The sequence below is a fragment of the Silene latifolia genome, chromosome X (assembly GCF_048544455.1).
Source record: "Silene latifolia isolate original U9 population chromosome X, ASM4854445v1, whole genome shotgun sequence".
Taxonomy (NCBI): Eukaryota; Viridiplantae; Streptophyta; class Magnoliopsida; order Caryophyllales; family Caryophyllaceae; genus Silene; species Silene latifolia.
This window is the reverse complement of record NC_133537.1, coordinates 92094902-92114267: the sequence shown is the minus strand read 5'-3', so window position 1 is coordinate 92114267 and position 19366 is coordinate 92094902.

Genomic DNA, 19366 nt, shown 5'->3' with positions numbered 1-19366 from the left:
AACAGGAATAGGTACAGGTATGGAAGTGGGAATGTCAGAAAGCACAAAATAAGATTTCTTTTCAGAAATCATATTACAGGTCATGGGCCACATGGGGTCTTTCTTCCTAGGGGACTGGGCAAACATAATAGAGTGCTTTCATACCTTAAATCTCAAAGTTCTTTCCCCTACATCAATTATTGCACCAGCAGTGTGCAAAAACGGTCTTCCCAAAATAATTGGGGTGTTGACATCTTCAGGAATATCCAAAACAACAAAGTCAACAGGAAAAAAGAACTTTTCAATTTGAACAGGCGCATTCTCTAAGACCCCTACTGGCTGAACTGCAGAACGGTCAGCCATTTGCACAGTCATGTTAGTAACAGTGAATCTAGTTAATTTCAACTTCTTAGCCAGACTCAAAGGCATAACACTGACACTAGCCCCTAGATCACATAATGCCTTCTCAATTGAGAAGGTACCAATACTACATGGGACGAAAAAAAACTACCTGGTCGGACGGTTTATGAGTAGCGATGTGAGTTAAATATGAACTAGACTCTTCAGTTAAATGCACTGACTCCACACCATTCAAAGACCTTTTCTTAGCTAGCAATTGTCTCATAAATTTCATATATGCAGGTACTTGATTAACTAGCTCTATGAAAGGAATTTGCACGTTAAGACTATGCACGACATCTTTGAATTTACCGAATGTTACCTCATCTTTGGTTGGCACTAGTCTTTCTGGATAAGGGGCTGTCAGAAGTAGCTTTGCCCTCTCCTCTAGGTCTCTCATACCGGCGTCAGTGGACTTAGGCTGAAAATCCACTACTTTATCCTTGTTGTTACTTGACCCTTCTTCAGACCGTTTCAGATATCAACCATTAATCGAAATCGGGCCATACTTCGGAACCGTGACTGACCCATCAGCACTCGGGTCCAGCCTCAATATTGTCGGAGTTGTCGTACCCCGAAACAAGTGATCCCTCAAATTATTGGGCATTGGAGGACGGAATGGTTCGTCATCAGCTGCTTCCTCAGTCAATCGACCATGTTGGTCAGTCGATCGACTGGTTTCAACAGTACCAGAAGCTATGTCATTTCGCGGACTGGTCGATCGACTGGGTGATGTGGTCGATCGACCGTGTTTACTGCTGATCGTCTTTTTCTCGCCCTTTTTCTTCTTCACTTTTTCAGCAGGTTTCTCGGATCCATCGAGAGCAGACCCGCTCCTCAGCATCATTGCATGTACGGTCTCAATAAGCTGATTCAGAGAGTGGAATTGACTCGGTATCTCAGCTGCATTCTTGTCTAATGTAGCAATCTGAGATATCAGCTTCGTGATTAAGGCCTGATTCGCCGCATTGCTTTTCTGTACCTCCACCATAAGCACCTGCACTAGACTCGTCAACTCTGCAACTTCGTTTTTCAACTCTTGCTGTGACGGAGTGGATGGTGGTGGGGCTTCATAAGGAGGCACATATGGTTGATGCGGTGAAGTAGGAGCGCAATTATACGAATTGTCGAGCTGAAGTTGATGAAAAGCAAACATCTTCTCCTTAGGGTGCCTGCATGCCTCAGATGTGTGTCCCGCTCCGCCGCATCTCCCACAAAACAGCACCTGCTGCTCCTGAGAATGGAACATGAGTGGACTCTCCTGAAGTACTGCAAATAAATAACACTAAAGAAGAAGATAAGAACTGCCTCAAGGTACTCAGTCTTCCCTTGAGGCGAAAAACAGATTAAAATGAAAAACAACTAAAACTAGCACTGCCTCCCCGGTAATGGTGCCAAAATTTGATACCTGTCGATGTGAGTATCAAAAATAATATTTATAAAACCAAACTACTACTAGCAAGCGGTAGTAAGCGTCGATCCGCAGGGAGGTAGGGAGATAATAGTTGCTTTCTATTTTAGTCTAAGGGTAACAGTTGTGGGGGTTTGGATTGATTAATAACTAAACTACATGCAAATAAAAATATATAGGACAATAAAAATAAGCAATAAAAATAAAGATGTGAACAAATAATGAAAAGAAGCTAGGATGGTCGGGTCACTACAGCTACGATGGCACACAAGTCTAGGTAAGTCTCGAAATACAGTCGTGGGTGATGGGTATGACAAGTCCTCTCGGTCCAAGTTAACTAATAGCCCCTCTCGGTCTATGCTATTAGTCCCTAGGTGTCGCTAATACTAACTTTCATTCTTGACTACTGATACTAATGCCTAAATTACATTATCTTACGATCTCAGCAATTTAGCCGTCTTAATTCGTTAATTTAAGTCCTTCCCTATCTTTCGATCTATGGGTTGGTCAAAACTAAGCATCTTACAAGTCTCCGTTAGGTCTCATTGATAGATATTGCACTTAACGAAATAAACGAAACAAATCAGGCACGAGGGTGGTCTATCGACCAGCTACCCCAGTCGATCGACCAACCGACTCAGTCGACCGACCAGATAAGCCAGTCGGTCGACCAAGCCCTAATCCGAGGGTAACCTATTCTAATGCTATCTACGCTAATAGTTCGCCTACATCCTAGCAATGGTAATTTAGCTACACATATTAAGATTGATAACAACAACTAAACTGATGAAAAGCATAACGGATTGCATAATAATACTAGAAGAATGAATAAATTGCATAAAACTATGAATAAAGGGCTTAGGGTTCCTAAACTAGCAATGACTAATCTAATGAAGCAATAAATGTAAAACTGAAATAAAAGAACAAGAAGAATACCGAAACAAAGAGCAATGAATAAGATTCGGAAGCATAGTACGAACTTGATTGAGAAACTAAAGTATTTGAATGTAAACTATGCTAAACTCGAGACCTAATGTCTCTCCTAAAAAAAAACTGATAATTATTCTGAAAACATAGGTTAGTTATATAGGAATATCACGCACTCTTATTCCTAAACCTATGAATACATTGGGCTTTCTAATTCTCGATCTTTTAATTTGCGGATCAGCTCGCGTGGTGGTCGATCGACCACTGAGGCCAGTCGATCGACCAAAGGTCTTTGTCTGAGAATGCATTCGACGATTCTGCACTTGCACCGATCTTAAAACAGCTGCCATTTCTTCGTTACTTGGTCAAATCAGGCGTTCTACACGGCGTTGGAAAGCTAAGAGGATAAGCTTTCACCTCCAATTGGAATCACTCGATTATCTCTCTAGAACTCGAGATATAGCCATCTGAACGAGGCTGCAATATCGTGAAATGCTTCTTTGCTTGTTAAACTCATACGCACCCTTGCTTTTGCTATCTTTAGGCCTTGAAACGCACACCAAGCTCATTCCTCGAGTCAATACTCCATGTCAAATGCAATGTTAAGTACTTAGGGACGGATTCAGCCTATTTTCCACTGAAATCTTCATATTCCTACAAAATCACAAGAAAAGGAAGAAATACACGAAACAAGGGAAATAGTTTCATAAACTACTCAATTGAGCTCTGAAATGCGTGTAAAATAGGGTGTAAAACATCACATAAATGACACACATCAGTCACGAACCCCGCTAATCCGAACAACTTCTCGAAATAACCCGTCCAACGTGGTTATTTCCCACAGTCGATCAATCGACATAGCACATGGCTGGCGAGCCTCACAATGCACATTCAACATGGCTGGCGAGCCTCAAAACGCGTCACATTCACCGCGGCTGGCGAGCCCCTTTCATATACGCATCGCGGCTGGCGAGCCCCTTTCATACACGCACCGTGGCTGGCGAGCCCCTTTCATATACGCACCGCAGCTGGCGAGCCCCTTTCATATACGCACCGCGGCTGGCGAGCCCCTTTCGCGTACGCACCGCGGCTGCCGAGCCCCCTCATGTACGCACCGCGGCTGCCGAGCCTTTGTCCGCGAACAAGAAATTGAATCAAGGATATATCTCGAATATGCCTCAGGTGTGACTCTTTCTTATGGCTGGCGAGCCTTTGTACATAGTCTAACGGACTTTAAATGACCATCACGGATAGTCGACAGACTCTAAACTGTTCCCGACGACAGGTCCTTGGCTCGTACCCTCGAGTCACCTTGGCGTCGCCCTTCTCGACGGCAGGTCCTTGGCCCGAATCCTTTCGAGCCGCCACGACATCGCTTAGGTCTCCAGGTTTTAATCTTCGATTGACCTGGGATCAATACTTTGACTTTTTCCCTGTTCAAGCCTTTGTCAAAATGGGGGCTCCATAGATACCTAGTATCTGTCGAGTCTCCAACAAACACCCGATGATTATCGGACTACAACATGCTTATGAATTGCAGCGTTTGATCGACAGTTTTGTATAACTATACGTCGGAAAACATAAAACGATCTCGAAAATAAAACATTTCAAAACTTTCCAAAAGTACATGGAGTGTTAAATGCATGACGAAGGGGTCACAATGACACTAATTAGAGTCAAAACCGACACCGGACCAAAAACCGACTCAAAAACTCAAATCCTGACTCCAACAACGAGTCAAACCGACTCAAACACAAAAAACAAAACTTTTCAAAGCCTTCCATGTTAAGGTTTCCCGGAATCCTTAATGGTCAAGTACAAATCAAGTTCATCCAAAACCTAGGATAGAACAAATCATGATTACACTTGCGTGATAATGACAAGACACCTCGAAGACCCGCGAAATGGCTTGCACCTCTTCGAGCAGCCCATGTGGCCACGTCGCTCAAAACGTATACAACCACCCATTCTCCTATAAATACCCTTCAAATGCCACCATTTGAGAGTTACACGAGTGTCCTCCCGCTCACTACTCCCTTAAAATTCTAGACTCGACTTCTCAAGTCACAAACCGACACGTGTTTCCGACCTAACGATCGAAAACACAAGCCTTACACATTGTTTTGTACCGTCATCGTGCATTAAATCACTTGACCGACCATCTCGACCATTACACCATCACTAAACTTAAAACACTCTTTTTACATTGCTAAAATGGTTTTCAAACCGAGTTTTCCGACCAAACAAGTTGATACACTTTCGTCGATTTCTCGTCTCAAGCCTAGCATGTAAGTATGAGGGTGTAAAAAACCTCTTCTATCATGTTTTTCATTTGTTTCACGACTATAACATGCTAAAACATGTATAACATGGTCCAAATATGGGATAAATGAGCCAAAACCGGATTTTTGGTTGAGGCAGGGCTGCTTGTATAGCAACCAGGCTCGCGCCTAAAGCCCCTCTCAGCCTAAATCCAACCGTGTTTGGTCTCTTCTCTCCCTTTTGTTTTCATTTCATATTTGTAATCGGTTTTTACCATTTCAAATATTTCGAAATATATTTTATGGCAAACATTTAACCATGAAACATTTTTCACCCTTGGTTCCTAATACCATGACGGTTTAACCCGTGTTTCGGTGATAAGATTTGGTTAATTACATTTTAAAAGGTATTTTAAAACCTTTTATTTTATTTCTTTACATTTTCAAAACAAATGTATTTGTCATAAACACAAAATCATCCTTGGTTCTACATACCATGTCGGATTTTAACTCGAGTACGATGATATACATTGACTAATTACAAAGAAATGAACTGAAAACAACTAGTTCATAATCATTTTCAAAACTATTCATGTCAAGCTTGCAAAACCGAACCCGACATCGAATATTGTCAAAACAATGACGATTATTCAAGTCTCGTTCTTCATATCAACACAAAAGCGGCCTAAACGGCCTTTTCAAGTCAAGACGGGTTCAAACACCCTCTTTTCAACCCATTTTACGAACTTTTTCAATGGTCAGAAGACGTCCTTCCATCGTCTTCTGACCCGCGCCTAAACAGGCCATTCTTTTTTCCATTTTCGAACTAGGACAGGCCCTCTTGCATCGCCGGATGGCTCGCGCCTATATTGGTTGCCTGATGCAGGGTATGTTTCCTTCCAGCATTTGTCTAGGACGATCCCGACTTCAGTTAACCCGAATACAGGACAGATCAGATGACAAATCTGCCAATTTTACATCATATTTGCAAAACGCCTTACTAAGATAAATGGATCACGTTATGCACCATAAACCTAACTCGGTAAATGGATGTTTAATTTCCGTCTTGCATGCAAATCAACATTAAATCCAACTTGACATCAAATACTTGATACTTGGATTAAACAACCGACATAGAAACCTCACATGTTAGGTCAAACTCGCGGATGCGCATTCATGCATTTACCGGTTCTATCAACTTTTGCATTTAACCAACCAAGATCGATCAGTAGAGGCCGCTACCGCGGGCGGTATTGGGTGTCCGATTAAAGGGCTTCCCAATACGTACCTTCACCTCTTACTCAGAAACTTTGGACAGTGGACGATCTTATCCAAGGCGTCGCCAAAGAAGAAAGAAACCTCAACTCCTAACGTTGCTTCAGTCATGTTGATAAGTGGAGATACTCTTGAGGATCGAGTGCAGAAAATAAATGAACTCCTTGAAAAGATGATGAAGGAGAATGAAGAAAAGAACAAGAAAATTGATGAGCTCCAAAAAGAGGTGGTGGCACTCCGTGACAAGAAGGTTGACAATGAGCATGATGACACCAACATGGATGCTGATAGTGATAAAGAAGTTGGCGAGGATGACATGGGAAAGCCAAACAATGAGATCAGTTACTTCATTGAAGAGAAGCTGCAGGAGTTAATAGCCAAGACGATCAAGTGTCAATTAGATGATAGGTCGACAAGTAGTGGACACTACATTAAGCCTTACACTAAGAGGATTGACAGTCTGTGCATACCATTTGGCTATCACCCTCCAAAATTTCAAAAGTTCGACGGGAAGGGGAACCTAAAGCAACACATCGCCCACTTCGTCGAGACATGCATAATGCTGGTACATAGGGTGATCGTTTGGTAAAGCAGTTTGTGCGTTCGCTAAAAGGGATTGTGTTCGACTGGTACACAGATCTTGACTCTGAGTCAATTGACACCTGGGGTCGCATGGAGGATGAAGTCCTCAACAGATTCTATAGCACCAGATGCGTCGTTGGTGGGTTTTGTATTGGGTTGTCCTCTCCTTCTCTTGCAAAAGGGTTGGTAAACTCAATGTTATTTGGTTGAATGTCCACAAACTCTCCAATACCTCTCAAAGTACCTATAAAAACTCTTCTATTGTTGGTTAAGGTTCTTTCAATTTCAAGGTCAATAGGTAATGGATTACCTTGTGATCTCCTAGTCATGCAAAATATTAAAAAACTCGAAAACAATTAGAACAACCTTGAGGAGATTGACTTCCCCAAGGTAAAGAAAGACACAACTAAAAACGATTAATGAAAATCAAATCAATTGAAACCTGATACGGTCGTTTTGTACCAAAAATAAATACCTAAGTTACTACTAACAGAAGTCAGCGGTAAGTAGGGTCGATCTCCACAGGGTGGCTAAGTTGCTATCTATCTGTTTAATTCGGTCTGTCAGGGTGTCACAGAAATGGGGGTTTTGAATTGATTGTGAACTAACTAAACTACTGAAACTAAAGGCAAGAGAAAGGAATAAAAGAAATTAAAAATAAGAGAAAGGAAATATGCTAGGAGTCGGTCTACCGTGGCAGCTATCAGATCTTATACTATCGGGAATACTAAGGCGATTAGACTATTGATAAGAAGAGTTATGGTCGTCACCTTTCGGTCCTTAAACCGCCCTAGAGCGTAAACAGCTTAACTTTCGCCCTCACTGCAATACCCTATTGTAATTAAGCAAGCCTTCCATTCCAATCTTTCGATCTAGGTCGGGGTTAACTAAATTTATGGTCTCCTGCATGCATTCATTCGACCGGATAACAATTAAATTGCCTAATACAATTCCTATCGCAAGACTAATCTATATAAGTCAATTAAAACATCGCTACCACGGCTTCCCTAATCCTAACATACAAGGGGAATTAGCTATGCATAATTAAGGGAGAACAAGAAATAAACAAAGAACAAATAATAAACATTAAATTAAAGGGAGAGAAAAGGGGAGAAAGGATTACTGAAATAAATGATCCGGAAATGAAAGAGCAAAGTAACAGTAGCAGTATATTCGAACCAGAGAGAAAGGGAACGAAGTAAAGTGTGTGAGAGCGTGTTTATAATAACATACTGACTCCCTATTTATAAGAAAATAGGATTAGCTAAACCTAATGACGGAATTAAACCTAAAAAGCCCAAATTCACAAAAAAATCCACTCGATCGACTAACTAAAGGCTCTCGATCGAGTGATATTCCTTAGCATTCCTCTCGATCGAAGACTTCTTTCCCTTTAATCACTCGATTGAGAAGAAGTAGCTCTCGATCGAGCAAATGGGCTCTCGATCGAATAGAAATAGTTCTCGATCGAGCACTTCTCAGCGCGTAATTCCTGCTTCGCGCACTGAACTTCAAACGGCTGCCATTTCTTCGTTACTTGGTCAAACAGAGTGATTCCGGTGGCATTGGAAAGCTAAAAGGACAAACTTTAATATCCAATTAGAATCACCTGAATATCTGTTGTAAAACTCGAGATATGGCTCTTACAAGCAGGAACTAGCAAATTGAAGCACTCTCTTGGCTCGCCTAACTTCCTTACTCCAATGCGCATCTCAAAATAGCTTCATTTCCGCTCTAAATTCACTCTTCCTCCAAATGCATGCTAAAAGAACGGTAAAAGGCTTGATTTCACTACTTTTGGGTTCATTCCTGCAAATAAGACAAGACAAACCAAAGCAGCATATTCGGGGCATTTCGTAGCATAAAACCACGATAAAAGCATAGAAATACGTGCATAAAATAGGCTAATAAGACTATATAAAATGCACGTATCAAATCTCCCCAAACCAAACCTTTACTCGTCCTCGAGTAAACTAAAATGCAACTAATGGAACAGAAAAAGATAACTCAGAGCTAGCTACAAATGCCCACTTAAGCCAATTTAATGCAAGCAAACTAACACTTATAACTAAACAGTCAAATGCAAACGAGTTATAGGATGTTTATAATAAAGCTGAACCGTCGACCTTGCATGACCTTAAATAATGGACTCTCACGGGTCACTCTTCTCTCATGAAGCAAAGGGTGAACATATATATGTAAAAGAGAGAAAGATGAATAGTCGCTCACCTAGACTACGACCCACATAAACATGCATGCAACTAATATGATAGACAATTCTAGCCACCAAACATACATTCCAACCAACAAAGGTCCTATCACAGCCGAGGGCTTACAAAAATATGGTAAAGTGAGGCAATGGGTAAGAAAAGGCAAAATATTTATGGGAATGTGGAGGTATAGGTGATCAAGCTAGTACCTAAACAGAACCATATGAGACATATCCATTTCCAACTCAATTATAGAATAAGCACAATGCCCTTCATTTGGCATAAAACTCACCAAACCGAACTAGAAACACTCCTCCAATGATATAAATAAAACATAGGAGCAGAAACCGTCAACAACCAAACAACATTTTTTCTCGAAATCCTTTTTTTTTCTTTTCTTTCTTTATTTTTCTCTCGGTTACTTCTTCTTTCTTTTTCGAATTTTTCTTTTTTTTTTCCTATTTATTCGAATTCTTTTTTTTTTTTCAACTTCTCTTTTTTCCTTCTTTTCACATCTTTTTTCATCATCCTCCTTTCCTTCATAAATTACCAACTCCAAGTCAACAAATACAGGCCAAACTTGATACAATAGACAATATACCGCAGAACAATCTAAACTAGCTTGACAGGGCAGGCTAAATTTGGAATGTAGCTAAGGGTCAACAGGCAAATTTGGCTAATGTGGAGTTTATGGGTAAAAATGAAAGAAAGGGAAAATGTAAGCACCTCCCTGCATGTGACACCAACCACTAACCCGAATGTATGAAGGCAAAGAGCAATTGAATTTCATATACGTGCAAATTAATGATACATGTTATGCAAGGAGTAACTACTCACAATCCTACATGAAACTAGTCACAAATGACACCAGTTTATGAGGCTCTAATTCCTTAGAAATTATAAGTAGGTTGCCAAAATTTCAGGTCAAGTCTATATGTTCAGCTAAATTAAACATTAACTCGTAGATTATGCAAAAGACAAAGCTAAAAGATAACAGTTCAATGCAAGGCTTAAGCAAAAAGACAGATATAGTGCAATTTCATCATTGAAATCCACCGTACCGACTCAACCTATATGCTAAAATAAACATGAATGTTTTTGAATTTTTGAATTTTTCTAATTTTTATTGAATTTTTTTGAATTTTTATGAAATAAATAACAATGCAAACAGAAAATTAAACGTGATAATCGAAATGCAAAAAAACAACATGCGAGACACAGATATGGATGCATAACCTCCCCAAACCAAACCGTACAATGCCCTCATTGTACCAAAACATGGAAAGGAAACGCAAACTAAAAGAGAAAGAGAGTAAAAGCGAAAAAAACTCACAAAATGCGCGAATAAGGGGACCTCCCCAAACTGACCATGAAATGGGAGGTTGCTAAGGCCCGGAAAACCGTCTCAGGAAGCTAATCCAAGTCAAATACACTCGATATCCGTCCAACAGTGGTCGATCGAGTGAATGGGCATCCAAAAACTGCTCGATCGGAAGGTATTGTGGTCGATCGAGTAGTTCCAGTTCTGCAGGTTGTCGATCGAGTAGAATATATGCTCGATCGAGTGAATTTGGCAGCACAAGTGCTCGATCGAGTACAAAAAGTACTCGATCGAGTGATCCGCAGCGTATTCTTGCATAATGCAATGAAAAACAGCCCGCAACTGACAAAAACAAGCATACTGAGATAGTCTATGGTATAAAACCATTTATTACAACTGAAAGTAAATAAAAATGCAAAATAAAATCGCCGGGTTGCCTCCCGGGTAGCGCTAGCTTCAGTCAGGTCCCAGCTCGACCTTCTTTTTCTTCGAGCCTCTATAATTAATCACAATCAAAACAGCTCAAAGCGTGCAGCAACCTGTCAAATAGCTGCGCATGTGCTACACAACAGCATAAGTAGCACCAAAGCGGATTACAGAAATAGGAAATAAAAATGTTTTAACTTTCTAAGCCGAACAAATTTCCTATGAGCGCTCCTAAATTTATCCACAAAATAAAGGAGCGCGGGAGCAATTGTCAATAAGGTAGGGCCCCGTTTCAGATTAACGAACTTGAAATGATAAGGACGGTGAAAATTCGTTAGTTTAAACGTCCACATGAGAGGGGGTATAGTATTAAAGGAAGAAGCATGAATCAAACGAGGCAATATGCTATTAAAACAAACAATAATAAGATTATCGTTTACTACCTCAGGTTGGTCGCTCTCAATGACGGAATCATAGATAAAAGAGTCTATTACCTCTTCCGTGCTAGGAGCAATTACCGGCTCAGCAGTCCTTTCGTCGCCCTCAGTGGAATTCAGCCCATAAATCTCAGCTTCAAGTGTATCCGACTCAGCTTTGAATAAGGGGGATTCACCGTAACCGTCATCATCGTCAAAATCGTCATCCAAAGTGAACCCAAGTGATGAATCAAAGCTCCCCATGGCCAATTCAGTCGATCGAGCAGAATAATCACTCGATCGACCACTTTCCTCCCGCATTTCACTCGATCGAGTGGAGATATCACTCGATCGAGAACTATCCTCCTGCATGTCACTCGATCGAGAAGAGATATTACTCGATCGAGGACTTTCTTCCTGTACAGTGCTGATATCCTCGCATAAACTCTGGAAATACGATAGAAATTCGTCATCCGAAATATAGAAATCATTTTCAGCATTGGGCAACGCGGGTTCTTCATGGGAAAAACCGCTCTTGGTCAAGTACACCTCTTCTGGTTGCCGATCATTCAACCCAGCTGTTAACCGAGCAATTTCAGACTGCAACTCGGCAATTTCAGTGACTTGAGCACCCATATATCTACCATATTCTAGAATTAAGGATTTCAGCTCCGCGATTTCTTTTTTCTGTATATCACGAAGATCTTGTTGCGGTGGCCATTGGTGGGGTGGATGTGGCGGCACAACTACACCGCATTGTGCTCAAGAAGACACCACATCCCCAAGATTTCTTCCTTTCCCAACTAGCAGGTTTCTCAGCTTGGGCTTCAAACTGAGCAATTAGTCGGGAGACAGATGTTATCTTGGCAAGAGGGATCGAAGGTACTCAAGCCTTCCCTTCGATAATCTCCCTCAGTAGCCTGTCTAATAAACATGTAGGCCTATCAAAACAACACTAAAGAAAAAGATAAGAACAGCCTCAAGGTACTTAGTCTTCCCTTGAGGCGAAAGGACAAACAAAATAAAACAGATAAAAAGCGTCGCCTCCCCGGCAACGGCGCCAAAATTTGATACGGTCGTTTTGTACCAAAAATAAATACCTAAGTTACTACTAACAGAAGTCAGCGGTAAGTAGGGTCGATCTCCACAGGGAGGCTAAGTTGCTATCTATCTGTTTAATTCGGTCTGTCAGGGTGTCATAGAAATGGGGGTTTTGAATTGATTGTGAACTAACTAAACTACTGAAACTAAAGGCAAGAGAAAGGAATAAAAGAAATTAAAAATAAGAGAAAGGAAGTATGCTAGGAGTCGGTCTACCGTGGCAGCTATCAGATCTTATACTATCGGGAATACTAAGGCGATTAGACTATTGATAAGAAGAGCTATGGTCGTCACCTTTCGGTCCTTAAACCGCCCTAGAGCGTAAATAGCTTAACTTCCGCCCTCACTGCAATACCCTATTGTAATTAAGCAAGCCTTCCCTTCCAATCTTTCGATCCAGGTCGGGGTTAACTAAATTTATGGTCTCCTGCATGCATTCATTCGACCGGATAACAATTAAATTGCCTAATACAATTCCTATCGCAAGACTAATCTATATAAGTCAATTAAAACATCGCTACCACGGCTTCCCTAATCCTAACATACAAGGGGAATTAGCTATGCATAATTAAGGGAGAACAAGAAATAAAGAAAGAACAAATAATAAACATTAAATTAAAGGGAGAGAAAAGGGGAGAAAGGATTACTGAAATAAATGATCCTAAAAATGAAAGAACAAAGTAACAAGATGGCGATATTCGAACCGAGAGAAAAGGGAACGAAGTAAAGTGTGTGAGAGCGTGTTTATAATAACATACTGACTCCCTATTTATAAGAAAATAGGATTAGCTAAACCTAATGACGGAATTAAACCTAAAAAGCCCAAACCAAGAAAATCCACTCGATCGACTAACTAAAGGCTCTCGATCGAGTGATATTCCTTAGCATTCCTCTCGATCGAGAACAATTCCTCTCGATCGAAGACTTCTTTCCCTTTAATCACTCGATCGAGAAGAAGTAGCTCTCGATCGAGCAAATGGGCTCTCGATCGAATAGAAATAGTTCTCGATCGAGCACTTCTCAGCGCGTAATTCCTGCTTCGCGCACTGAACTTCAAACGGCTGCCATTTCTTCGTTACTTGGTCAAACAGGGTGATTCCGGTGGCATTGGAAAGCTAAAAGGACAAACTTTCATCTCCAATTGGAATAACCTGAATATCTGTTGTAAAACTCGAGATATGGCTCTTACAATAAGGAACTAGCAAATTGAAGCACTCTCTTGGCTCGCCTAACTTCCTTACTCCAATGCGCATCTCAAAATAGCTTCATTTCCGCTCTAAATTCACTCTTCCTCCAAATGCATGCTAAAAGAACGGTAAAAGGCTTGATTTCACTACTTTTGGGTTCATTCCTGCAAATAAGACAAGACAAACCAAAGTAGCATATTCGGGGCATTTCGTAGCATAAAACCACGATAAAAGCATAGAAATACGTGCATAAAATAGGCTAATAAGACTATATAAAATGCACGTATCAAACACCGTCCCCGGCAACGGCGCCATTTTTGGCTCGGTTTCAAACTCATCGTCAAAAGCTACCAACCAAAACAATATTTATAACTTCACAAACTACTCTTAGCAAAGAGGCAAGTAAAGGTCGGATCTCAAGGGATGGGTATTGATGTAGGATTTTCAATTGTAAATGGTCGTGTCTTAGGGTGTCACAAATTGGGGTTGAGGTAGGAGATCAACTAAAACTAATCAACAATAAAAACAGAGCAAGGTAAATAGAATGGAGATGTAAACAATTGATTAAAAGCACTAGGGTGTCATGGGTTCATAGGGGATTCATGAGAGTTGATCATACAAACATGTTCTCAATTATACAGCAACCAATTATTGTTGTGATGGGATCGAGTTGGTGTATAAGCTTACAATCCCTAAGAAGTTTGGGTCCCGGAGCCGAATCGATTAGATTGTACAACGCCTACAAGTCGACTTAATCCTTCCTATTCAACTATATGCATGGTCTAATGAGGCTCGAGTTGGTGTATAAGCTTACAAGCCTCATTGAAAAGATAGGTGATGGGTAAAAAAATGCAAGGATTCATAGGCTCGCATCTCATCAAACATAACACGTGCATAAGTTGAAATCATAACAAGCAAGCAATTTAATCATGGAAACATATTAGATTAAGCATGAATCATTCTCCATGTTTGTTTCCCCTAGTTCCCTATTAACCCTAGCTAGGAGACTACTCACTCATTACCAAATTCAACATGCTAATAAGATTGTCAATCAAACTAACAAGGCTAAACATGATGAAAAAATAAAAGTAATTAATAATTAAAACAAGGGTTAAGAGAATTATACCTATGGAGATTCCAAAATAATAATGCAAAGAATAATTGAAGTACTTGATGATTGATGGAAGGTTGTTAATCTCCCAAATAAACCCAAATAATCTTCTAATTACCCAAAACAAATGAAGAACAATAGAGAAATTAAGAAAAGGTTAATATTGAGAACTATATTAAAACTTTTTTTGGTGAAATGTAAGTAATCTCATTAAGCTCAAACCAAGGATACAAGGTATATCATAACTTAGCTTAGAACACAATTGATCCAATCCCTATTACTAGCTCTAACGACCCTACTTAATTGGCTCCTAATCCTGATTTTCATCAGGTTTTTACATTGAGTAAACTAGACAGTAGGTCGTAACAGGACACCCTCTAAACGTGCTGAATTACGCTGCTGCCAGACTGCATAATTAACAGCCATGAAGACTGCCAAGCATACATTCGTCTGCACCTGCGACCAATGCCTCCTGCCTGTCCAGATAATAGAATTCCCCTGAGGTTTAGGAATCCTCAGCCAGTCACAGGCCTGTCCAGATAATAGAATTCCCCTGAGGTTTTGTAATTCTTGTATAGCATGTGTTGTGTATATTAGAATATGCCTTGTCTTGCCAAATGATATTCAAATGCTCCTTATATAGCCAAGCTGAATGGCTACCAAATCTTTGTACTTAATGCTGAATATTCCTCCTTAATTGTTGTCTTGATTGCTGTCTTTATTGCGCATTAATGCCTATTAATGCCATTATTATGACAGAATCTTTGTCATTAATATACTCTTAATTACCATATTAATTTGGTAAAAATCTCATATAATTGTCTTTGACTTAGTCAAATGTTGACCTTACGTTTGACCGTTGTCCTCTCCATGGCTGGCGCCTGTCTCCTGATACCCTGATAGCCTGACGTCCTGACACCCTGAGGGCTTGACGTCGTGACACCCTGAAAATGACCCTGAAGATGATGTAGGAGTCTAGGCTCATCGATTGGTGCCAAACTTGGACTACCCTGACGGACTTGCCCTGATCGTCAGGCCAGGGTAGAATTCTATCCTGTCAGTAATGCGAAATTCCAGGCCCAACAATTGCCCCTTATCTCCTTATTATCGCTGGGTCAGGCCAGAAATAAGGAGATAACCTTCTCTTTTCATCCTTGGATAACTTCTCTAGGAAGATTCAGCGTGCTTTATCATTAAGAAAACGGCTAGTTGCAGTAAATCCCAATCATTACTGTCTATAAATAATTTCTTCACTTCATGCTTTATTATCCACCAAAACAAGATCAATTCTTCTAAAATTCTCCCAATGTTTCTTCCATATTTATCTTCGACCTTCGTCTATTTTCTCAGAAATTACCAGAAAATCTGACTATGGCTGCAAAAAAGAAAACCAACCAGGGTTGCTGTTGCCCCTGGCACACCTTTCATCCCAAACCCTGAAAATAAGCTTGAATCTTCTGGAAATCAACCCCACTTTTGGAGATGCATCCCCTGCCCTAGCTCTTGACAAGGTCACCATCTTCTACAAAAATTTGAGATTAAGCCGATAAAGGCTCCCGTCGAACAACACTTTTTCCTCAATCGTCTCAAACCAGAGTTCGAGAAAATTTTGAAGGATAACGGGATCATTACTGCTGATCCTGACATATGGATTCCTATAAATTCTCCCATATGGGTGGACTGGCTATATGTATCAGGGCCAACTTGGTTGGGCGTGACCTGACGTATCTTAATTTTGATGCATGCGTTGGTGGTGAGTACCCTTCAACTTTTTCTTATCCTGCACATATTCTGTTAGTTCAAAGGAAAGCAGGAAATATTTAACAGGATATACCTTCTTTTGTAATGGATGATTCAGTGAGCAATATTAAGTATCCTTATGCGAGGGTAACTAATTTCCTGGCAATTCCTCTTATGGAGAGGTCGTGGCCATTCTGTTGCAGGGTGGAATGCTTTCTTCGTTGTTTGCAGGCTGGAGGCTTCTCAAGGTTCCTAAGCATGTTAAGGCTGCTTGGGTTTCGACTTCTGGTAGTAAGACTTGAATGCCAGGCTTGCCAAAGTCAAGCAGGAGGGTTCACATGCGGTAGGCTTGTCTTCAGTACTCGGACTGATCCTGATAAGCTAATTGCTCTAATTGATGCCCCCGCCATTCCTGCTTGCTATATTCAACATGTTACCATGTACGTTTGATTCAGTCATGTAGCCTGCGTATAGTTGACCTGGCTTATCTTTGCCTCATTATATGAATCAGTAATGTTTGCTTTTTGATCAAGTGTATTCGCGGAGTGTGTGAGTCAATGTTCATTGCCGCGACAAGGCAGGGTAAGACAAGGATTATATTGGAAAAGTATTCTGAGCCGATGAAGGCTAGTATGTTTCGTGAGAAAGAGGAATTAATGCGCTCGGTCAGGCGAGGAATAATTTCTGATCGGTGTTAGTATCTAGCCTTGACAAGAGGGATGTCATTCGCAGACATGTCAAGCAATGGTATTTTATCCAACCAAGGAGAATGTCCTTGGTAGAATCATTAATCATTTTGTACGTTTGCCCGGGGGAATGTCTTTGTAAAGATAATTTTATATTTTGTTGGTCCTAGTCAGGGAGATTATCCCTGATAGGATAGATATACATTTTGCTACCTTTTCCCCAGAGGGTAAGGGTTTTATTAATGATATAAAGATCGTCTTTCTGGCTTGCTTTGTTTAATCCCGTCATTCTTTTCAAACATGTTAACCTGTTTAACATGTTTTCTTCAAACCTGTTAACCTGTCTTCTTTAAACCTGTTAATCCTGTGTGTTTTTTTTAGTGTTTGCGCTTGTCTTACGATTAAAGCCGTCGTAAGTAATTCAACCAAGTATGGTGTTTGCCATAGTGGTTGAAGGGGTGGGAAAACCGGCCTGTCAGAAGGGATTATGTCCCCTGCCTGACTGGAGGGCTTGGTATTCGGCCTGTCAGGAGGGCTGTTTAGACTGATGGTCGAGAGAGAACACCCTTGAACCTGTCTTACTGCGTCCAGCCGTTTGTAAACATTGGCAGTAAACCTAGTCAGGTCAGGCAATTATTTCATACCTGATTGGTCCTGACATTTACTGTATCCGGTGATGGTTACCAACTCGTCAGGCACAATTAAGTGCAAAGTTTTGTTTCAGAAATTGATATATAGTAGAGTAGCCTTCAATCCTGAATATTTATGCATATAAACATTTATCATGTATAATTGTTCAGGATTCAAGTAAAACAAATTTGGTTAGTGTTAGGTTCATATACCTATTATTAGACTCCTCTAATAGTGAATTAATTAACTTGTTAATTATATGTTCTTTAGATCTAGTGCATGCATAACAAAATGAAAGATTTATAAGAAAAACAATGTCCCTTACATTGCTAGTTGGTTCGAAAATATGGGCACAAGTAAGGTCACCTTCCTTCACTTTTTCATGAGCTAAATATGATGGATGATCCTCCTAAGACTCCAAGTATAGAAGCCACTCCAATAAATTGCACCCAAGATTAATCCCAAAAATTCCTACTAATATTAACTAGTTTTGTAGTAGAAATGTTCCCATAATAAAACTAATATTTCTAGTATTACTACCTCTAGTAATAGATGATGAGTATTAGTATTTTGGAGAGTTTTTAAGCAATTGCATGTGAGGGAGAAACTAGAGAGAAAAACAAGCAAAGCATTCAACCACCAAAATGAGCAACAAAAATGCTCATTTTAAAAGGCCAAAACCGGTTGCCGTATGGCATGGTAGGAATCTTTTGCTTTTTGTTTTTTACTCCTTTGTTTAGGCTAGGTAGTATATTGTAAGAGTAGGTATGATTAAAGCTAGTATGTAATGTCACTTTCATGCTTTAATCATAAACCAACAAAGACAAAAGAGCATCTTTGTTTCCTTCATATGACCGAAATATTGGACCTATTTTGGTCCATTTTTGCCTTTTGTCATTTGTCCCACAAATGCTTATAAGTCATATGTTTAACAATCTTACATAATTAATTATTAATGTAATCATTTAACACTTAAATATTACAATTAATAATATAATATGCACTCCACTTTTTGAGTAGTATACTACCATTATATCAACATATAATGGGTCCCATTATTACTAGTTGGTTAAAATTACAACTTCTTGTAACTTTAAGTAACTAATTACCTCTACCTCAAAACTTGTATAATACCTCAACAAATTTAGTAATTTAACACATAATTACTAAATTTAATCTTATTTAATCACATTACAATAAGACGTAAAATTGCACTCCCATAATTAAGGAATTAATTAATCTGTATCGCATACAATTAATTAAATATCTATTTGGGCCTCATCCTATAGGTGTGACCTAAAGGGATCAACTGACCACCACCGTCACACGACAGTAATGTCAAACTCTAGTTAGCCAATCATTACCGATTAATGACGGTCAGTCAACTATATAAAGAATCATCCCTCACGTATTCTTAGTATAAGATTTAAAAATGATATTTAAATCATGTGATCGCACTATTGTTGAGGACACATTTCCCAACAATCTCCCACTTGTCCTCGACAAGTGTGTGTCATCAATTCTCTTGTCCTATTACAATCTCCCACTTAATGCAAGGTGTCTTGCAGGTCGTACTTACATTTGATCATATCTTGAGTGGTTTTCTCGATCTGGAGATTAATTGTCTGACCGGAATTATCTATCATAGATGCCTTCCTAGCGTGGCCACGCATTTCCAGTTAACTACTCCTCGAGTGGCCTTGA